The sequence below is a fragment of the Anomaloglossus baeobatrachus genome, chromosome 5 (genome assembly GCF_048569485.1).
Source record: "Anomaloglossus baeobatrachus isolate aAnoBae1 chromosome 5, aAnoBae1.hap1, whole genome shotgun sequence".
NCBI classification, from domain to species: domain Eukaryota; kingdom Metazoa; phylum Chordata; class Amphibia; order Anura; family Aromobatidae; genus Anomaloglossus; species Anomaloglossus baeobatrachus.
In genome coordinates this window covers 298,411,945-298,434,519 of record NC_134357.1, presented here as the reverse complement: position 1 = coordinate 298,434,519, position 22,575 = coordinate 298,411,945, and the positions used below count along the sequence as shown (strand labels likewise).

Here is a 22,575-nt window from a genome sequence, read left to right as displayed (position 1 = left end):
AGGAACAATGAAGCATGGTCAACAAATAGAGTTGGGGATTTGGCAGCTATTTATCCATCTTGTAGTACAATCAGGAAGGCATCTGATTGGCTATATATTTATTTTGCAGCGGAACTACAACCCCAAGCTTAAAGATAATGTCATTAAAAATAGTGATGGGAGAACCCGCAGATATTTGGGATCGGCAGGTCAAACCAGATTAAAAAAAAACGTTTCGGGACAGGAATTAATCCTGGATATTTGCCCAGACGCCAATCCTTATGTACGTCGATGGGGACCCGAATATTGCATTTTAAAATGGTAGTAGAAAGGGCTAGGGGGATTACAGCAGGACAGTTATACTTACCAAGTCTCCCATGCAGCTGTAACACTACTTCCGGTCCTGCTCATTAACTCTAATACATATTCACTGCTTCCTCTGCAGTGAATATGTATTAGGATTAATGAGCGGCACAGCTGCCTAATCTAGGGCTTAGGCACCAGTGAACTGTCATTAACCCCTAATATTACCTCAATTGCCACCGCACCAGGACAATTGAGATTAGCTGGGTAAAATGGCCTCTAATGGAGGCAAGAATTCTGGGCAGCTACCTGCTGCTATTTTTATGCTGGGGGTGGCCCAATAACCATGGGTCTCCCCAGCCTTAAAATACCAGCCCCCAGCTGTCAGCTTTATCATGGCTGGGTATCAAGATTGAGGGGGACCGCAATCATTTTAATTATTTATTTAAAAAATTAAAAAAGATAAGCACATGGCTGGGTGCTGCAACCTGTAGTCATATGTTTTATCTGTGCTGAGTATCATATTAGAGGGGGACCTTAAGCCAATTTTTTTTTATTTATTTATTTTTACACCACTATAGATACGCAGATAGCGTGTGATAACAAATAGTCACACATGCTGTCAGACAGGGTGGGGGCACTGTCTGACTGCAATCAGTCAAAGACGCCGGGATCGCCAATTGGCAGGAGAAGCAGTATGAATATGCATGAGGGTAATGAGCTGCTGCGGAAGTAGTGTTAAAGCTGCACAGGAGACTTGCTAAGTATAACGCTTCCGGTTATTCCTATTTTCTTTGTTTTTCCTTAATTTTTTGTAATTATCCAGATTGCTGAATCGGGATAGTTACACAGAGCTCCCTGAGAACTCCAAATCCGGGGTCGGTGCACGGGCAGCGTCGGACTGGCTACCGGAGGAATCTCCAGTAATTCCAGGCCTGGATTCAGGTACCTGCATTGCACTCTGGAGCTCTCACCTGAGCTCCGGCGTGCAGCTGAGACTGTACTGCGAGCGCCGAGTGATTGATTCCCCGGCGCTTGTAGTTCAGTTCATGTCAGCTGCAGACAGGCCGGGGTGATCTTCGGTGCTCTCACCTGAACTCCGAACCTGAACCTAAAGTGCAGGGTTATATTTTCCCGTCAAAACATAGTCTATGATGCTCCCTGAGTCACATTGGGTGTTTATGCAAAATTTCGTGATTGTAAATGCGACGGTGCGGATTCCTTTAGCGGACAAACATACATACATACACACATACACTCAGCTTTATATATTATACTCTCAGCTTTATGTCTGTCTGTCTATCTGTCTGTCTTTCTCTTTCCCTCTCTGTCTCTGTGTGTCTGTCTGTGTCTATCTATCTGTCTGTCTCTGTATCAGTCTCTCTGTCTCTGTGTCTGTCTGTCTCTATCTCTGTGTCTGTCTCTCTCTATCTCTGTGTCTGTGTATTTCCCAGTCAGTCTCTTTCCCGTCTGTCTCTTTCCCCGTCTGTCTCTTTCCCCATCTGTCTCTTTCCCCGTCTGTCTCTTTCCCCGTCTGTCTCTTTCCTTGTCTGTCTCTTTCCCCATCTGTCTCTTTCTCCGTCTGTCTCTTTCCCTGGTATGTCTCTTTCTCCGGTCTGTCTCCTTCGCCATCTGTCTCTTTCCCCATCTGTCTCTTTCCCCATCTGTCTCTTTCCAGGACTGTCTTTTTCCAGGTCTGTCTCTTTCCCATCTGTCTTTTTCCCCATCTGTTTCTCTCCAGGTGTGTCTCTTTCCCCATCTGTCTCTCTCCCCGTCTGTCTCTCTCCCCGTCTGTCTCTCTCCCTATCTGTCTCTTTCCTTGTCTGTCTCTATCTGTCTCTTTCCCCGTCTGTCTCTTTCCTTGTCTGTCTCTTTCCTTGTCTGTCTCTTTCCTTGTCTGTCTCTTTCCCCGTCTGTCTCTTTCCCTGTCTGTCTCTTTCCCCGGTATGTTTCTTTCCCCATCTGTCTCTTTCCAGGTCTGTCTCTTTCCCCATCTGTCTCTTTCCCCATCTGTCTCTTTCCAGGTGTGTCTCTTTCCCCATCTGTCTCTTTCCCCGTCTGTCTCTTTCCCCATCTGTCTCTTTCCTTGTCTATCTCTTTCCCCATCTGTCTCTTTCCCCGTCTGTCTCTTTCCCTGGTATGTCTCTTTCCCCGTCTGTCTCTTTCCCCATCTGTCTCCTTCCTTGTCTATCTCTTTCCCCATCTGTCTCTTTCCCCGTCTGTCTCTTTCCCCGTCTGTCTCTTTCCCCGTCTGTCTCTTTCCAGGACTGTCTCTTTCCAGGACTGTCTCTTTCCAGGTCTGTCTCTTTCCCATCTGTCTTTTTCCCCATCCGTCTCTTTCCCAGTGGGTCTCTTTCCCAGTCTGTCTCTTTCCCCATCTGTCTCTTTCCCCATCTGTCTCTTTCCCGATCTGTCTCTCTCGCCGTCTGTCTCTCTCCCCGTCTGTCTCTTTCCCCGTCTGTCTTTTTCCTTGTCTGTCTCTGTCTGTCTCTTTCCCTGTCTGTCTCTTTTCCTGTCTGTCTCTTTTCCTGTCTGTCTCTTTCCCCGTCTTTCTCTTTCCCTGGTATGTCTCTTTTCCTGGTCTGTTTCTTTCCCCATCTGTCTCTTTCCAGGTCTGTCTCTTTCCTGGTCTGTCTCTTTCCTGGTCTGTCTCTTTCCTGGTCTATCTCTTTCCTGGTCTATCTCTTTCCTCATCTGTCTCTTTCCAGGTGTGTCTCTTTCCCCATCTATCTCTTTCCCTGTCTGGCTCTTTCCAGGTCTGTCTCTTTCCCCATCTGTCTCTTTCCCCGTCTGTCTTTGTCTGTCTTTCTGTCTCTTTCCTTGTCTGTCTCCCTCTGTCTCTTTCCCTGTCTGCCTCTGTCTGTCTCTTTCCCCATGTGTCTTTCTGTCTGTGTCTTTCAGTCTGTCTGGCTGGCTTTTTTTCCTATCTGTCTCTGTCTGTCTGTTTGTCTCTGACTCTTTCCCTGTCTCTTTCTCTGTCTGTGCCTGTCTGTCTGTCTCTCAGTCTGTGTATGTTTCTATTCACTGACAGCAAGCAAAGATGATCAGGAATGTTTCTATTCACTGACAGCAAGCAGAGATGGTGGGGAATGTTTATGCTCACTGACAGCAAGCAGAGATGTTGGGAATGTTTCTATCTACAGTGCTGGCCAAAAGTATTGGCACCCCTGCAATTCTGTCAGATAATACTCTGTTTCTTCCTGAAAATGATTGCAATCACAAATTCTTTGGTATTATTATCTTCATTTATTTTGCTTGCAATGAAAACCCACAAAAAAGAATGAATCAAAAATCAAATCATTGATCATTTCACATTAAACTCCAAAAATGGCCCGGACAAAAGTATTGGCACCCTCAGTCTAATACTTGGTTGCACAACCTTTAGCCAAAATAACTGCGAACAACCGCTTCCGGTAACCATCAATGAGTTTCTTACAATGCTCTGCTGGAATTTTAGACCATTCTTCTTTGGCAACTGCTCCAGGTCCCTGAGATTTGAAGGGTGCCTTCTCCAAACTGCCATCTTGAGATCTCTCCACAGGTGTTCTATGGGATTCAGGTCTGGACCCATTGCTGGCCACTTTAGAAGTCTCCAGTGCTTTCTCTCAAACCATTTTCTAGTGCTTTTTGAAGTGTGTTTTGGGTCATTGTCTTGCTGGAAGACCCATGACCTCTGAGGGAGACCCAGCTTTCTCACACTGGGCCCTACATTGTGCTGAAAAATTTGTTGGTAGTCTTTTGACTTCATAATGCCATGCACACGGTCAAGCAGTCCAGTGCCAGAGGCAGCAAAGCAAACCCAAAACATCAGGGAACCTCCGCTATGTTTGACTGTAGGGACCGTGTTCTTTTCTTTGAATGCCTCTTTTTTTTCCTGTAAAATCTACGTTCTCATATGTGTGTGCGTGTTCTGATGAGTGTGTTCTGATGTGTGCATTCTCATATGTGTGTGTTCTGATGTGTGTGTTCTGATGTGTGAGTGTGTGCTCTCATGTGTGAGTGTGTGTTCTCATATGTGTCTTCTTATCTGCGAGTGTGTTCTGATGTGTGAGTCCGCCGGATGCAGGGGAGGACGGCGTGCAGCACAATCTCACATACATCAAACTGCACAAAACAATATACCACCTCCAATTATAGTCACAACAGCTTACAAGAGACCATATGGTGTAATCACACACACAGCACACGGGGGAGACACCACATAGTGAACACAGCTCAAGAAACACAACACCAGATACCAATATACAGCACACAAAAAGAAAGCGACAGTGCACAGGGGTGAAAGAGGTCAAATGACGCAACACACAATACACCAATGCGGAAGGATGACATACAACAGATATGTTGGAAAGCGGAAACAGTGTGACACATGTCCACTGCTCCTGTCAGCACCACTAAGCATAGACAGATGGTCATTTCACCGCACTCCGGATGCGATAGCATTGGGCCTATTTCTAGTATGATATAGTCTTGGCTCTGATACCGGTCAATCCTTGCACTGTGTGCACTGGGAGGACTAATAAGTCTGCAGTCATATAGAGTGACAGAGTGACTGCAGACGTATGGATTATAGTCAAACAGAAAAATCTCCATAGCACCATACCATACCACTATATTAAATGGTTGCCTTACCAAAGGGAAGAGCTAATTGAAGTAAAAGATGCCAGTCCTCAGAGTGTTAAGGCAACCATTTAATATAGTTCACTTGAATAGGAATTTTTGTATATACATGTTTTGCCTTACTTTCTAAGTCTTTATTATGCATTTGCACTGTCAGCACCTTATTATTTTATGAAGGTTCTACCGAAAGGAGACCTTTTAACCCTGTATGCACTGTGGCACTTTACATATGTGTGGGTTGAGTTCACAACCCCTTGTTTGCTTCCTATGTAACTATTGTTGCTCAATTTATCAAACAGTGATTATGTACCGCCCCGGGCTCAGCTGCAACCGAGCCGCTCGGATCCGGGCTCGCTGGTGGGTGGCTTGAGCGTCTCCGGACCCAGGGGCCCTGTGGTCACTCCAATCTGAAAGGGGCTGGCGTTTTTGGGGGACGTAGGTTTACAGCCGGTGCCGTGGTTAAGTTCATGACGCCACCCACTGGTTGTTGTAAAGGTGGACACCACCGCTGCAGCTATGGGGCACCCAGGAGAGAGGTTGTGCAGCAAGATGTTAACCCCTCCGTGGGTAGGGATGGTGGCCCCGGGACCCGTTGGGGGAGCAGTTGGGCGGTGCAGAGAGGTGCGTGGCCGAAGGGCACTGGTGTACTCCCGATTAGTAACACACACAAGTCTCTGGTAAACCAAGATGATGGTGGTCGGTGCCTGCAGCCGGCTGCGGTCTGGTCCCCCCACCCGGTTGGTGGTCTCTGCCTTTCTCCTGCACTTTTTTTTTTGAGTGTTGATGGACTACCTGAACTTGCAATACAGGAGTACGCTCCCCGGCTTGTGATTGTCAGAGGAGCCCTTTGCCCGCAGACACTGGCCGATGGGATCTCTCTGCTGTGGCGGTGGCTTTCTATCCCCCTCGTTGGGCTGTTGTCTTCAGTCGGGACTTTGGGTGGGAAAGGACCTATAGTCCTGGCCGCAATCAGTTAATTAACTCAGTCCAGTAGCTTCTGGACCTCGTTTCAGGGTCTGAGTACCCCCCTGTGTGCTCCGGTTTCCGAGTCGGTTCCCCTGGTCGGTACTGGTGGGCCACTACCCTGTCCCGGTCCACCACGGTTCCACCGAGCCGTCTTCCCGGCTCCTGCAGGCAGAGGCCTCCGTATGCCTCCTAGCCAAAGGTGCCCGGGCTCCAACCCTGGCACCTGTCAGACTGCTGCAGACCTGGGCACAGGCCCTTCCACTCTCCACTCCTCTACTGAACTCTCTAGCAACTGACTAACGTTTTCCCGCCTCAGGCTCTCTGAACTCCTCGGTGGGCGTGGCCAACCACCTGGCTACGCCCCCTGGTGTGCCCATGAAGCCCTGAGGGGGGTGACTAGGGTTTTAATGGTTGGCTGGTGACACCTTATTAGGGGACAGGTGTTGTGCGGGGCTCTAACTGTGACTACCTGGCTAGTCCAGGACGTCACACTTAATATGAATATACTGGACTTTTTGGGGAAAAAAATGTATCTTTAATACTCATTAGTGTTTTTGAGATTCCTCTTTAAAATTTGCCATGTTAACCTCAGGAGAAAAAATAGTTTTATATTTTATGTGAAACCTTTGACAACCCCTCCTTGTGTGTTTAATAAATGATTTTTGCACTTTCTATACTGCTTGGTTCTCCTGTATTTATATTATAGACTTATGGATTAGACTGGACAACCCCACCGCAATCATGCACTTAGCTGAAAGTTTCTGTAGGGACTGGAGCTTATCCCTATTACCATAGGCTGAGAGAGCAAATGCATGTTCTTTTGGCCTCCGCCTTTATATCTGCATACTGGGTTGTTTTTAGTAGATAAAGAAGGGTAAAAAACAATAGCCCTTCATAAAAAAAAGGAACTAAAATAAACTGCATGATATACAATGGTTCTCCATGCTGGACGGGCAGAGGACAATCCTCCTTTTGGTCTAGTGCAGTCTGTTATTGAGCTCCATATATCCTTTACTAAGCAGCAGAAGCACTGACCGCGTGGCCTAATGGATAAGGCGTCTGACTTCGGATCAGAAGATTGAGGGTTCGAGTCCCTTCGTGGTCGCTTTTTGCTGCTTCCCTTTCCTGGGCTTCGGCTGTGCTTGTGGTGCCTTCCCCGAGTGTGCAGTTATAATAATACTAGATTTTTAGTTCTATATCGCTGGTTAACCGTATGTTAATGATTCTGTATTGAATCGGTTTGCAAATATATAAAACCATAATATCCTAATCCTGTACATCTATCACGCCACCTATGTATATGTTACATACAGATTTAGAAGACTGCATCTACGTGCGGCCCCAGTGGCCTAATGGATAAGGCACTGGCCTCCTAAGCCAGGGATTGTGGGTTCGAGTCCCATCTGGGGTGGTTGTTAAACTTTTTCTTTTTTTTTTCTTTTTATGCAATTAATTTCATTTTACCGTTTTTCTACATTTAGCAATTAGCAATTAGATTTCTTTGTCTGATTACATCAATAATTGTATATTTCACTCTCTAAGCCTTGACGTTTACAGTGTACATTTCCTGATTTATTACAGGAATCACCACTAGAGGGAGCCATCGCTCACATTTCACATGGTCAGTCACATTAGAAGGGAGTGTTCCCCTCGAGTGATGATTAACCCTCTGCTATCCGTGGTATATCTGCCAGCTATTACTTCTTACCAATAGTCTGTAACTTATTTTATTCCAAAGATTATCAATCTTGTGAATTTTGGGGGGATTATAAACAGAAGTGGCATACATTCAGACAGAATTTACACCAGTCCCCTGGCTGTAGACATCTCTTGCTGTGGTTTGCACGCCATTTAATGAATTTGGCGAATTTTACTCCTGTCCACATGTAAGCAATGTATGTCATCCGCCAATGACTTTATAAATAAAGTGTTATCAAAGCCGGTAAAAGTATGTGCACGCGGCGTGTTTTTCAGCCGGATTCAGACTGGAAACTGCCCGATAAATCACCATTGCACCTCACATCTCTTCTTTTAACCTCTTCAGGATGACATACTCACTCTGTGCACGGCTTCCGCTAAAAACTGCCAGCTCTCCATACTTAAAGGGATTGTCCTCTACTTTAACCCCTTCCCCACACGGCAATTATCCGTTTTTTCCTCCCCTTCTTCCAAGAGCCATAACTTTTTTATTTATGAGAGCAGGGCTGTATTTTGCCTTCGTGCTGCCCTAGGCACTTTAAGTGGTCGCGCCCCTTATTGACAACGTAAAACTGAGTTTTCGCACACGACATCTGTTTAAGGCAGATCTACTCTGTAAAACACTTTAAGGCTATGTGCGCACGTTGCGTACAGTTCACTGCAGAAATTTCTGCAGCGATCTGAAGAGCACATGTGCGCTTCTAATCGCTGCAGAAAATGTCCGTAGTGAGCGCCGATTCCATGCGCTCTGCCTGCAGCTCCTGCCATAGACAGAGCAGGAGCTGCCGGCAAAGCGCAGGAAAGAAGTGACATGTCACTTCTTTTTACGCAGCGCTTCGGCAGTAGCTGAAGCGGTGCGCTCTAAAGCGCCATGTGCGCACGGCCCCTGCACAATCTCCATAGACTGTGCAGGGGACGCAGGACGCATGCAGTTACGCTGCGCTACAAAGCGCAGCGTAACTGCATGTATTTGCGCAACGTGCGCACATAGCCTAAAAAGTATCAATGAGAAACGAAGGCCACTAACCCCCCCCCCAATGGGGATCACCACGGGCACATCAAAACATAGCATGAGTATAAAATATTCCCACCACACCGTCCCCACTTATATACTGTGACTGTCACACTGCCCCTAATAAACTACACACTGCCCTCCCTTATAAATTATACCCACCACACCTTCCTCAATTATGAAATATGATCTGCACATTGACCTCACATCATGCTGCCCCCTCCTCACAATGTCCCATGCATGCTGCCCCCTCCTCACAATGTCCCATGCATGCTGCCCCCTCCTCACAATGTCCCATGCATGCTGCCCCCTCCTCACAGTGTCCCATGCATGCTGCCCCCTCCTCACAATGTCCCATGCATGCTGCCCCCTCCTCACAATGTCCCATGCATGCTGCTCCCTCCTCACAATGTCCCATGCATGCTGCCCCCTCCTCACAATGTCCCATGCATGCTGCCCCCTCCTCACAATGTCCCATGCATGCTGCCCCCTCCTCACAATGTCCCATGCATGCTGCCCCCTCCTCACAGTGTCCCATGCATGCTGCCCCCTCCTCACAATGTCCCATGCATGCTGCCCCCTCCTCACAATGTCCCATGCATGCTGCCCCCTCCTCACAATGTCCCATGCATGCTGCCCCCTCCTCACAGTGTCCCATGCATGCTGCCCCCTCCTCACAATGTCCCATGCATGCTGCCCCCTCCTCACAATGTCCCATGCATGCTGCTCCCTCCTCACAATGTCCCATGCATGCTGCCCCCTCCTCACAATGTCCCATGCATGCTGCCCCCTCCTCACAATGTCCCATGCATGCTGCCCCCTCCTCACAATGTCCCATGCATGCTGCCCCCTCCTCACAATGTCCCATGCATGCTGCCCCCTCCTCACAATGTCCCATGCATGCTGCCCCCTCCTCACAGTGTCCCATGCATGCTGCCCCCTCCTCACAGTGTCCCATGCATGCTGCCCCCTCCTCACAGGGTCCCATGCATGCTGCCCCCTCCTCACAGTGTCCCATGCATGCTGCCCCCTCCTCACAGTGTCCCATGCATGCTGCCCCCTCCTCACAGTGTCCCATGCATGCTGCCCCCTCCTCACAGTGTCCCATGCATGCTGCCCCCTCCTCACAGGGTCCCATGCATGCTGCCCCCTCCTCACAGTGTCCCATGCATGCTGCCCCCTCCTCACAGTGTCCCATGCATGCTGCCCCCTCCTCACAGTGTCCCATGCATGCTGCCCCCTCCTCACAGTGTCCCATGCATGCTGCCCCCTCCTCACAGTGTCCCATGCATGCTGTCCCCTCCTCACAGTGTCCCATGCATGCTGCCCCCTCCTCACAGTGTCCCATGCATGCTGCCCCCTCCTCACAATGTCCCATGCATGCTGCCCCCTCCTCACAGTGTCCCATGCATGCTGCCCCCTCCTCACAATGTCCCATGCATGCTGCCCCCTCCTCACAATGTCCCATGCATGCTGCCCCCTCCTCACAGTGTCCCATGCATGCTGCCCCCTCCTCACAGTGTCCCATGCATGCTGCCCCCTCCTCACAGTGTCCCATGCATGCTGCCCCCTCCTCACAGTGTCCCATGCATGCTGCCCCCTCCTCACAGTGTCCCATGCATGCTGCCCCCTCCTCACATTGTCCCATGCATGTTGCCCCCTCCTCACAGTGTCCCATGCGTGCTGCCCCCTCCTCACAGTGTCCCATGCATGCTGCCCCCTCCTCACAATGTCCCATGCATGCTGCCCCCTCCTCACAGTGTCCCATGCATGCTGCCCCCTCCTCACAATGTCCCATGCATGCTGCCCCCTCCTCACAATGTCCCATGCATGCTGCCCCCTCCTCACAATGTCCCATGCATGCTGCCCCCTCCTCACAGTGTCCCATGCATGCTGCCCCCTCCTCACAATGTCCCATGCATGCTGCCCCCTCCTCACAATGTCCCATGCATGCTGCCCCCTCCTCACAATGTCCCATGCATGCTGCCCCCCTCCTCACAATGTCCCATGCATGCTGCCCCCTCCTCACAATGTCCCATGCATGCTGCCCCCTCCTCACAGTGTCCCATGCATGCTGCCCCCTCCTCACAGTGTCCCATGCATGCTGCCCCCTCCTCACAGGGTCCCATGCATGCTGCCCCCTCCTCACAGTGTCCCATGCATGCTGCCCCCTCCTCACAGTGTCCCATGCATGCTGCCCCCTCCTCACAGTGTCCCATGCATGCTGCCCCCTCCTCACAGTGTCCCATGCATGCTGCCCCCTCCTCACAGGGTCCCATGCATGCTGCCCCCTCCTCACAGTGTCCCATGCATGCTGCCCCCTCCTCACAGTGTCCCATGCATGCTGCCCCCTCCTCACAGTGTCCCATGCATGCTGCCCCCTCCTCACAGTGTCCCATGCATGCTGCCCCCTCCTCACAGTGTCCCATGCATGCTGTCCCCTCCTCACAGTGTCCCATGCATGCTGCCCCCTCCTCACAGTGTCCCATGCATGCTGCCCCCTCCTCACAATGTCCCATGCATGCTGCCCCCTCCTCACAGTGTCCCATGCATGCTGCCCCCTCCTCACAATGTCCCATGCATGCTGCCCCCTCCTCACAATGTCCCATGCATGCTGCCCCCTCCTCACAGTGTCCCATGCATGCTGCCCCCTCCTCACAGTGTCCCATGCATGCTGCCCCCTCCTCACAGTGTCCCATGCATGCTGCCCCCTCCTCACAGTGTCCCATGCATGCTGCCCCCTCCTCACAGTGTCCCATGCATGCTGCCCCCTCCTCACATTGTCCCATGCATGTTGCCCCCTCCTCACACTGTCCCATGCGTGCTGCCCCCTCCTCACAGTGTCCCATGCATGCTGCCCCCTCCTCACAATGTCCCATGCGTGCTGCCCCCTCCTCACAATGTCCCATGCGTGCTGCCCCCTCCTCACAGTGTACCATGCATGCTGCCCCCTCCTCACAATGTCCCGTGCATGCTGCCCCCTCCTCACAGTGTCCCGTGCATGCTGCCCCTCTCCATGAGCTCCTAATGCTGCCTTCCTCTTTTCCATAATGACACCTCCATGCTGCCCCATTCATCATACTAAGACCACCACACTAGCGCTTATGCTGAGACACACACACTACCCCACTCTTGATATTGACTCCCCCTACATTGTTCCACTCCATACTGAGCCCACACATGCTGCCCCTTCTCCATAATGAGCTCCCAATGCTGCCCCCCTCTTATTCTGAGTTCTTACACTCCCCCCCATCGATATTGTCATTGCTGTATCCCTCAACCCTTGTCCTCTGTCTCTAGCATTGGTCCCTCTCTCCCATTCCCCCAGCAGCAGCCTCTCTCCCCCCGCCTCCAGCAGCAGCCTCTCCCCCAGCAACAACCTCTCTCCCCCCAGCGTCCCCCAGCATCAGCCTCTCTCCCCCCAGCGTCCCCCAGCATCAGCCTCTCTCCCCCCAGCCTCCCTCAGCATCAGCCTCCCTGCTCCCAGCTTACCCCAGCATCAGCCTCTCTCCTCCCAGCCTCCCCCAGCATGAGCCTCCTCCAGCATCAGCCTCTCTCCTCCCAGCCTCCCCCAGCATGAGCCTCCTCCAGCATCAGCCTCTCTCCTCCCAGCCTCCCCCAGCATGAGCCTCCTCCAGCATCAGCCTCTCTCCTCTCAGCCTCCCCCAGCATCAGCCTCCCTGTTCCCAGCATCAGCCTCCCTCCTCCCAGCATCAGCCTCCCTCCTCCAAGCCTCCCCCTCCCAGCCTCCCCCAGCATCAGCCTCTCTCCCCCAGCCTCCCACAGCATCAGCCTCCCTCCTCCCAGCATCAGCCTCCCTCCTCCCAGCCTCCCCCAGCATCAGCCTCCCTCCTCCCAGCATCAGCCTCCCTCCTCCCAGCCTCCCCCAGCATCAGCTTCCCTTCTCCCAGCCTCCCCCAGCATCAGCCTCCCTTTTCCCAGCCTCCCCCAGCATCAGCCTCCCTCAGCATCAGCCTCCCCCAGCATCAGCCTCCCCCAGCATCAGCCTCCCGCCTCCCAGCCTCCCCCAGCATCAGCCTCCCCCAGCATCAGCCTCTCTCCTCCCAGCCTCCCCCAGCATCAGCCTCTCTCCTCCCAGCCTCCCCCAGCATCAACCTCTCTCCTCCCAGCCTCCCACAGCATCAGCCTCCCTCCTCCCAGCCTCCCACAGCATCAGCCTCCCTCCTCCCAGCCTCCCCCAGCATCAGCCTCCCTCCTCCCAGCCTCCCCCAGCATCAGCCTCCCTCCTCCCAGCCTCCCCCAGCATCAGCCTCCCCCAGCATCAGCCTCCCCCAGCATCAGCCTCCCTTCTCCCAGCCTCCCCCAGCATCAGCCTCCCTCCTCATCAGCCTCCCTCCTCATCAGCCTCCCTCCTCCAAGCCTCCCCCTCCCCCTCCCAGCCTCCCCAAGCATCAGCCTCCCTCCTCCCAGCCTCCCTCAGCATCAGCCTCCCTCCTCCAAGCCTCACTTTCCCCCTCCCAGCCTCCCCCAGCATCAGCCTCTCTCCTTCCAGCCTCAGCCTCCCTCCTCCCAGCCTCCCCCAGCCTCAGCCTCCCTCCTCCCAGCCTCCCCCAGCATCAGCCTCCCTCCTCCCAGCCTCCCCAGCATCAGCCTTCCTCCTCACAGCCTCCCCCAGCATCAGCCTCCCCCAGCATCAGCCTCCCTCCTCCAAGCCTCCCTCAGCATCAGCTTTCCTCCTCCAAGCCTCACCCTCTCTCCTCCCAGCCTCCCCCAGCATCAGCCTCCCTCCTCCCTCAGCATCAGCCTCCCTCCTCCAAGCCTCCCTCAGCATCAGCTTCCCTCCTCCAAGCCTCACCCTCAAAGCCTCCCCCAGCATCAGCCTCTCTCCTCCCAGCCTCCCCCAGCATCAGCCTCCCCCAGCCTCAGCCTCCCTCCTCCCCCAGCCTCAGCCTCCCTCCTCCCCCAGCATCAGCCTCCCCCTCCCAGCCTCCCCCAGAATCAGCCTCTCTTCTCCCAGCCTCCCCCCCAGCTTCAGCCTCTCTCTCCCCCCAGCCTTAGCCTCTCTCTCCCCCCAGCCTTAGCCTCTCTCTCCCCCCAGCCTCAGCCTCTCTCCCCCCAGCCTCAGCCTCCCTCTCTTCCCAGACTCCCCCCAGCCTCAGCCTCTTTCTCTTCCCAGCCTCTCTCTCTTCCCAGCCTCCGCCCAGCCTCAGCCTCTCTCTCTTCCCAGCCTCCCCCCAGCCTCAGCCTCTCTTCCCAGCCTCCCCCAGTCTCAGTCTCTCTCTCTTCCCAGCCTCAGCCTCTCTCTCTTCCCAGCCTCCCCTCAGCCTCTCTCTTCCCAGCCTCTCTCTTCCCAGCCTCAGCCTCTCTCTCTCTTCCCAGCCTCTCTCTCTTCCCAGCCTCCCCCCAGCCTCTCTCTCTTCCCAGCCTCCCCCAGCCTCAGCCTCTCTCCCCCCAGCCTCCCCTTGCATGATTACAGTGGACAAAAAGAGGCATCGCAATTTGCAACGATCATCAACTAACCTGTAAGGTGCCCATACATTCTAGGCTCTGCCTCTGCCTTACCTGCTCCGGTGCCCGCCGCCCTGCTCTAGCTGGCTCCTCTTCTGGCTTGCTCCAGCTGCAGACGCGTCCTCCTCCGCGGCGTGTGTCATCTGCAGGATTGGACGCTGCAGCACGGGGCAGTGAGCTGACTGTCGCACCCGCGCGCCTCTGACCCCGGAAGTGCAGGCCATGGAACTTCCGGAGTTAGTCAGCTCACTATGCCTGGCGCCCGCCATGTATTTAAATAGACAGCAGAAGTGCGCCTGTCCTCCCTCCCAACCCCCCCCCCCCCCCCCCCCCGGAACACAGCCGAGTGTAACGGAGGGAGGGACGGGGGGCGGGGATGTAAAAAAAAAAAAAAAATTATATATATTTTTTTTTTTTTTTTTTTTTTTTGCTGCCAGAAAGTGCCGCCCTAGGCACGGGACCACGGGTGCCTAGTGGCAAATACGGCCCTGTATGAGAGCGACACCATTCTTTAGGCCCCATATTAAATGGAAAATGGGAAAGAAAGTGTGGGGAAATTGCAAGAAAACAACTATTGCACAATTGTTTTTTGGGTTTTTTAAAAAATGACCTGGCATTATGATTCCTCAGGTCAGTACGTGTTCGTAGATACCAAACAAGTATAAGTCGTGAAAAAAATTCAGACGTGAAAAAAAAGAGTTGCGCTTTTGTCGCCATTTTCCAAGACCATAGCGGTCTCTTTTTTCGAGATCTGGGGCTCAGTGACAGCTGTTGATTTTAATTATACCATTTTTTGGTTAGATGTGATGTTTTGATCGCCTGTTATTCATTTTAATATAATGTTGCTGAGAGCACAAAACGTTATTTTGGCGTTTGGAATATTTTTTCTCACCACGCCGTGTACCGATCAGATTAATTGATTTTATATTTTGATAAATCGGGCATTTCTAAATGCGGCAATACCAAATATGTATTTTTTTATTATTATTATTGGTTTTTTTTAATGGGGCAAAAGGAGGGTGATTTGGACATTTAGGTTTTATATTTTATATTATTTTTTAATACTCTTAGTTTTGTTTTTATTTTACAATTTTTACTGGTTTTACTAGTCCCCCTAGGGGACTTTATGCCTGCACAGTCCAATAGAAGCATTGCTCTGATCAGCAGAAATACTGTGTTCCTGTGAATGCCTGTGCTCTGCCGGCGACATGGGTCATCCATCTGAACCCACACTTTCATGGCAACACATTGGCACCCTGTGATTACGTCATGGGGCCACCAATGGCGGTGGGAAACAGCGTGATCTCCACTGAAGTGCGTTAGACTGCGGTCAGTGTTTGACAGCGCGATCTAAGAGGTTAACAGGCACGGGTGAATCTCCGATCCACCTGCACCTGTTAGCCGCACGTCTGCTTATCGCATCAGCAGACATGTGCAGGGATGATCATGGGTTCGGATGTATATATACGTCCTAGGTCGCCTCCCTGCGGTTACCGAAGGTTGTGAAAGGGTTAACATTGATGACTTATCCTTAGGATAGGTCATCAATGACTGATCATGGCTCCCTGCACCCCTGAACCCCTGCACCCCTGCTGATCAGCTGTTCTAGGTGCTGGTGGCAACAGCAGGCACCTGGAAACGCTCAGTTACAGAAAGCGATCACTGCCGAATTCCAGAGGTGGCTTTGTCTGGGAAAATTTGATGGCTAAACCAGCGTTTAAGTGACGGTGTGTGCATATACACTGACAGCAAGTTTCTAGACCATCAAAACTCACCAAATACTCATTGTGGGAACGTAGCCTTAAGGCCCCGTTACACGCAACGACAGCTCTAACGATATATCGCCGGGGTCACGGATTCCGTGACACACATCCGCATCTTTAGCGACGTCGTTGCGTGTGACAGCAAGGAACGACCGTTAACGATGGAAAATACTCACCTTATCGTCCATCATTGACACGTCGTTCTTTTTAAAAAATCGTTGCTTGTTGCAGGATGGAGTTTGTTCGTCGTTCCCGAGGCAGCCCACATTGGTACGTGTGACACCTCGGGAACGACGAACTGCAGCTTACCTGCGGCCGCCGGCAATGAGGAAGGAAGGAGGTGGGCGTAATGTTACGTCCTGCTCATCTCCGCCCCTCCGCTTCTATTGGGCAGCCGTTTAGTGACACTGCTGTGACGCCGCACAAACCGCCCCCTTAGAAAGGAGGCGGTTCGCCTGCAATAGCGACGTTGCTAGGCAGGTAAGTCCGTGTGACGGCTCCAAACGATTTTGTGCGCCACGTGCAGCGATTTGCCCGCGACGCACAAACAACGGGGTTAGGTGCTATCACCAGCGATATCGCTAGCAATATCGCTGTGTGTAACACCCCCTTTAGTCTAGTCCATTGTGGTGCAATGCGTCTTTGGAAGACCACGATCAGAGGGTCCGCATTAATTATCAGTAGGACTCCTTGCAATCAGCTGAATTGGGGGAGACCTGTGCTGGGTTCCCATTAGGCCTGATTCACACATCCGTATTTCCATACTCAAGACTGCGTTGCACAGACCAATCATGGTACTCCTGACCCAAACGCGGCAGCCTCGTGGGCATACAGTTAGGTCCAGAAATATTTGGACAGTGACACAAGTTTTGTTATTTTAGCTGTTTACAAAAACATGTTCAGAAATACAATTATATATATAATATGGGCTGAAAGTGCACACTCCCAGCTGCAATATGAGAGTTTTCACATCCAAATCGGAGAAAGGGTTTAGGAATCATAGCTCTGTAATGCATAGCCTCCTCTTTTTCAAGGGACCAAAAGTAATTGGGCAAGGGACTCTAAGGGCTGCAATTAACTCTGAAGGCGTCTCCCTCGTTAATCTGTAATCAATGAAGTAGTTAAAAGGTCTGGGGTTGATTACAGGTGGGTGGTTTTGCATTTGGAAGCTGTTGCTGTGACCAGACAACATGCGGTCTAAGGAACTCTCAATTGAGGTGAAGCAGAACATCCTGAGGCTGGAAAAAAAAGAAAAAATCCATCAGAGAGATAGCAGACATGCTTGGAGTAGCAAAATCAACAGTCGGGTACATTCTGAGAAAAAAGGAATTGACTGGTGAGCTTGGGAACTCAAAAAGGCCTGGGCGTCCACAGATGACAACAGTGGTGGATGATCGCCGTATACTTTCTTTGGTGAAGAAGAACCCGTTCACAACATCAACTGAAGTCCAGAACACTCTCAGTGAAGTAGGTGTATCTGTCTCTAAGTCAACAGTAAAGAGAAGACTCCATGAAAGTAAATACAAAGGGTTCACATCTAGATGCAAACCATTCATCAATTCCAAAAATAGACAGGCCAGAGTTAAATTTGCTGAAAAACACCTCATGAAGCCAGCTCAGTTCTGGAAAAGTATTCTATGGACAGATGAGACAAAGATCAACCTGTACCAGAATGATGGGAAGAAAAAAGTTTGGAGAAGAAAGGGAACGGCACATGATCCAAGGCACACCACATCCTCTGTAAAACATGGTGGAGGCAACGTGATGGTATGGGCATGCATGGCTTTCAATGGCACTGGGTCACTTGTGTTTATTGATGACATAACAGCAGACAAGAGTAGCCGGATGAATTCTGAAGTGTACCGGGATATACTTTCAGCCCAGATTCAGCCAAATGCCGCAAAGTTGATCGGACGGAGCTTCATAGTACAGATGGATAATGACCCCAAGCATACAGCCAAAGCTACCCAGGAGTTCATGAGTGCTAAAAAGTGGAACATTCTGCAATGGCCAAGTCAATCACCAGATCTTAACCCAATTGAGCATGCATTTCACTTGCTCAAATCCAGACTTAAGACGGAAAGACCCACAAACAAGCAAGACCTGAAAGCTGCGGCTGTAAAGGCCTGGCAAAGCATTAAGAAGGAGGAAACCCAGCGTTTGGTGATGTCCATGGGTTCCAGACTTAAGGCAGTGATTGCCTCCAAAGGATTCGCAACAAAATATTGAAAATAAAAATATTTTGTTTGGGTTTGGTTTATTTGTCCAATTACTTTTGACCTCCTAAAATGTGGAGTGTTTGTAAAGAAATGTGTACAATTCCTACAATTTCTATCAGATATTTTTGTTCAAACCTTCAAATTAAACGTTGCAATCTGCACTTGAATTCTGTTGTAGAGATTTCATTTCAAATCCAATGTGGTGGCATGCAGAGCCCAACTCGCGAAAATTGTGTCACTGTCCAAATATTTCTGGACCTAACTGTACATATAGTCTAAAGCTATGTTGGTTAATACAAGAAACATTTAGACAACATTTTCTCTCATTTTTTTTGCATCGTAACGCAAGTGTCTGCGTTGCATCCGCTTAGTTGTTATTTTGATCAGCGTCGGGCGGAGGGAACGCTGCATGTAGCGTTTTTTGGGTCGTTAAAATAACGCACCTTGACGGATTCCGTTAGAATCCGCCAAGGTGTCTAATGATTGTCTATGGAGGCGGATTCCGCCGCAATCTACTAAGCGGCGGAATCCGCTGACGGATTCCATCACGTTCTACTGCGCATGCTCAGCATGTCCAGCAGAACGATCTTAAATCATTTAAAATCACTCCTGGTCTCTCTCCCCCCTCTCTCATACTCACCGATCACTGGTGCGGCGCTGCACAGCTGTCACACTGCTCTTGCGGCTTCTCCTGCTTTTGAAAATGCGGCTGCTCCTTATTCCATCTAGTATTCACTGCTTCCCCCACCCACTGGCACCTATGATTGGTTGCAGTCAGACCCGCCCCCACGCTGAGTGACAGCTGTCTCACTGCAACCAATCACAGCCGCCGGTGGGCGGGTCAATATAGTGCAGGACAATAAATAAATAAATAATTGAAAAAGCGGCGTGTGTTCCCCCCTAATTTTGATACCAGCCAAGATAAAGCCACACGGCTGAAGGCTGGTATTCTCAGGATGGGGAGCCCCACGTTATGGGGAGCCACCCGGAATTGCCGCATCCATTAGATGCAACAGTCCCGGGACTCTACCCGGCTCATCCCGAATTGCCCTGGTACGGTGGCAATCGAGGTAATAAGGAGTTAATGGCAGCAGCCCATAGCTGCCACTAAGTCCTAGGTTAATCATGGCATGGCATAAACCAAACCCAAACAAAATATTTTTATTTTCAATATTTTGTTGCGAATCCTTTGGAGGCAATCACTCCCTTAAGTCTGGAACCCATGGACATCACCAAACGCTGGGTTTCCTCCTTCTTAATGCTTTGCCAGGCCTTTACAGCCGCAGCTTTCAGGTCTTGCTTGTTTGTGGGTCTTTCCGTCTTAAGTCTGGATTTGAGCAAGTGAAATGCATGCTCAATTGGGTTAAGATCTGGTGATTGACTTGGCCATTGCAGAATGTTCCACTTTTTAGCACTCATGAACTCCTGGGTAGCTTTGGCTGTATGCTTGGGGTCATTATCCATCTGTACTATGAAGCGCCGTCCGATTAACTTTGCGGCATTTGGCTGAATCTGGGCTGAAAGTATATCCCGGTACACTTCAGAATTCATCCGGCTACTCTTGTCTGCTGTTATGTCATCAATAAACACAAGTGACCCAGTGCCATTGAAAGCCATGCATGCCCATGCCATCACGTTGCCTCCACCATGTTTTACAGAGGATGTGGTGTGCCTTGGATCATGTGCCGTTCCCTTTCTTCTCCAAACTTTTTTCTTCCCATCATTCTGGTACAGGTTGATCTTTGTCTCATCTGTCCATAGAATACTTTTCCAGAACTGAGCTAGCTTCATGAGGTGTTTTTCAGCAAATTTAACTCTGGCCTGTCTATTTTTGGAATTGATGAATGGTTTGCATCTAGATGTGAACCCTTTGTATTTACTTTCATGGAGTCTTCTCTTTACTGTTGACTTAGAGACAGATACACCTACTTCACTGAGAGTGTTCTGGACTTCGGTTGATGTTGTGAACGGGTTCTTCTTCACCAAAGAAAGTATGCGGCGATCATCCACCACTGTTGTCATCCGTGGACGCCCAGGCCTTTTTGAGTTCCCAAGCTCACCAGTCAATTCCTTTTTTCTCAGAATGTACCCGACTGTTGATTTTGCTACTCCAAGCATGTCTGCTATCTCTCTGATGGATTTTTTCTTTTTTTTTCCAGCCTCAGCATGTTCTGCTTCACCTCAATTGAGAGTTCCTTAGACCGCATGTTGCCTGGTCACAGCAACAGCTTCCAAATGCAAAACCACACACCTGTAATCAACCCCAGACCTTTTAACTACTTCATTGATTACAGGTTAACGAGGGAGACGCCTTCAGAGTTAATTGCAGCCCTTAGAGTCCCTTGTCCAATTACTTTTGGTCCCTTGAAAAAGAGGAGGCTATGCATTACAGAGCTATGATTCCTAAACCCTTTCTCCGATTTGGATGTGAAAACGCTCATATTGCAGCTGGGAGTGTGCACTTTCAGCCCATATTATATATATAATTGTATTTCTGAACATGTTTTTGTAAACAGCTAAAATAACAAAACTTGTGTCACTGTCCAAATATTTCTGGACCTAACTGTATATGTTACAGGCAATCTATGAAAACCCGGCATGCTATAGAATACCTAGGCAATGTATACAATCCCTGTCGTTTTCAGGCAAGGTATGAAATATCTGTGGTGTTCTATACTTTCCCTAGGCATTACATAAAATGTCTAGGTATTATAAAGAATGACAAGAACTGCTCAGGTAAAGCTCTGACTCCGACTCCTACATATATTGCTTATAGTTAGGTGAAAAATGTATTGTAGTACATGAACATGTGTATGTGAACATCAGACATTTAATAATTTTTATGATACAATAATCAAGATATTTGGATAGAACATAAAATATATTTATTGGATACAACTTTAGAAAACAAAAACTAATAAATTGTAAATATGTAATATATATGTAATCTACTGTATATTACATAGTGTATCTTGTGTGTATATATATATTATATATATTACATATTTACAATTTATTAGTTTTTTGTGTTCTAAAGTTGTATTCCAATAAATATTTTATGTTCTATACAAATATCTTGATTATTATATCATAAAAATGATTAAATGTCTGATGTTCACATTGTACTACAATAAATTTTTCACTTAAATATAAGCATTATACTAAATATTATTTAGTAAAATATTCAGCACATTCTGCATTGCACTACTGTCCCCAATTTATTATATATTTTAGGAGTCGGAGTCGGTGCATTTTATACCGACTCCGACTCCACCAAAATGAGCTCCGACTCCACAACTCCGACTCCACAGCCCTGGTTAGCTATTACATAAAATGTCTAGGTGCTCAGATTGGAAAAGTCTTTCGTAACAGTCAAAAAACTAATGAAAGAAGAAATGCAAAATGAACAGGATATCTTTACTGGTGAAAAAAAAAAGGAATCAGAAGTGTCATTCCTGACTATTTGTTGCAGCACGGGAGGATAGAATGGCATTTTGAATTGCACTTCATTTTTTATTTATTTTTTTTGACGCAAAGGCATTTATTAGTTTGGCACTTAGTCTTGCACATACACCTGAAAATTCCTCAAAGGTGGAATCTGATTGGTGGCTAATGCTAAGGGCAACTGAGCCAGTGTCACAGATCTGCTGCTGCCTGCTCTGTCCACCTACTTTTGGACGGACCACCCCTGTAGTATTCTACACTCCGCCTGTTTGTCATTTAGGTATTCTATAGAATGCCTAGGAAATGTATGAACATCTGATGTATTTCATACTTTGACGACCCATTGTCCGGCATTGTATACATTGCCTAGGTATTCTATAGAATGCCTGTTTTTACACATTGCCGGTAACATATACACTAATTAAGAGTTTTAACAAATTATATGCTCCCAATTAGTTTTTGTTTCCACCAGCACCATTGAGTGCATAAGGCCAGAGTCACACTTGCGAGTGCCTCATCGAATCACCCGGCATGGATTCACACTCTCAGGACAGGAGCATCTCAGCTGCATAGACATACATGCAACCGACCCGCTCCTGTCAGGAGAGTGCGAGTCCGTGCCGGATGATTCAATAAGAGACTCGCGCGAGTTACACGCGAGGCACTCGCAAGTGTGACTCTGGCCTTATATCACTACTAGGTTGGTTTCACACAGCAATTGCATTGAAGCAAGACTTGTACCCCTCCCCCCATCCTTAACTTATTGACCTTGGAAATCATAGTGTGCTATGCATTTGTCTTCTATTTCATGAAGAGGTTGTGTGCTGCTTTGGCATTGATTTTCTAACCTTAGGATAGGTTAATATCAGATCAGTGAGCTTCTGAGGCCTGGTGCCCTACTTAATTGTCTAGGAACTGATCATCAGTACATGGGCTCAGCCACTAAACAGTGTACATTGCGAGATGTTCCACTCTGGCAACATTCAGCTACTTGATTAGTTAGGGAACATGGACACGTTGAATATTTGGTGAGTTTTTTACCCCAGTATTTATAAGCCATATCCAGGAGAGGGTAAGAAAGAAGGGAATTTTGTTTACTTAC

General features: G+C 49.4%; 2 non-coding genes across 2 annotated transcripts; both read left to right on the top strand.

Moving 5' to 3' along the window:
- Positions 1-6,900: 6,900 nt before the first annotated feature.
- Positions 6,901-6,973, top strand: TRNAR-UCG (transfer RNA arginine (anticodon UCG)). The gene has a single exon. It is a non-coding gene; the product is annotated as a tRNA-Arg (tRNA).
- A 233-nt stretch (positions 6,974-7,206) lies between these two features.
- TRNAR-CCU (transfer RNA arginine (anticodon CCU)) lies at positions 7,207-7,279 on the top strand. The gene has a single exon. It is a non-coding gene; the product is annotated as a tRNA-Arg (tRNA).
- Positions 7,280-22,575: the final 15,296 nt, after the last annotated feature.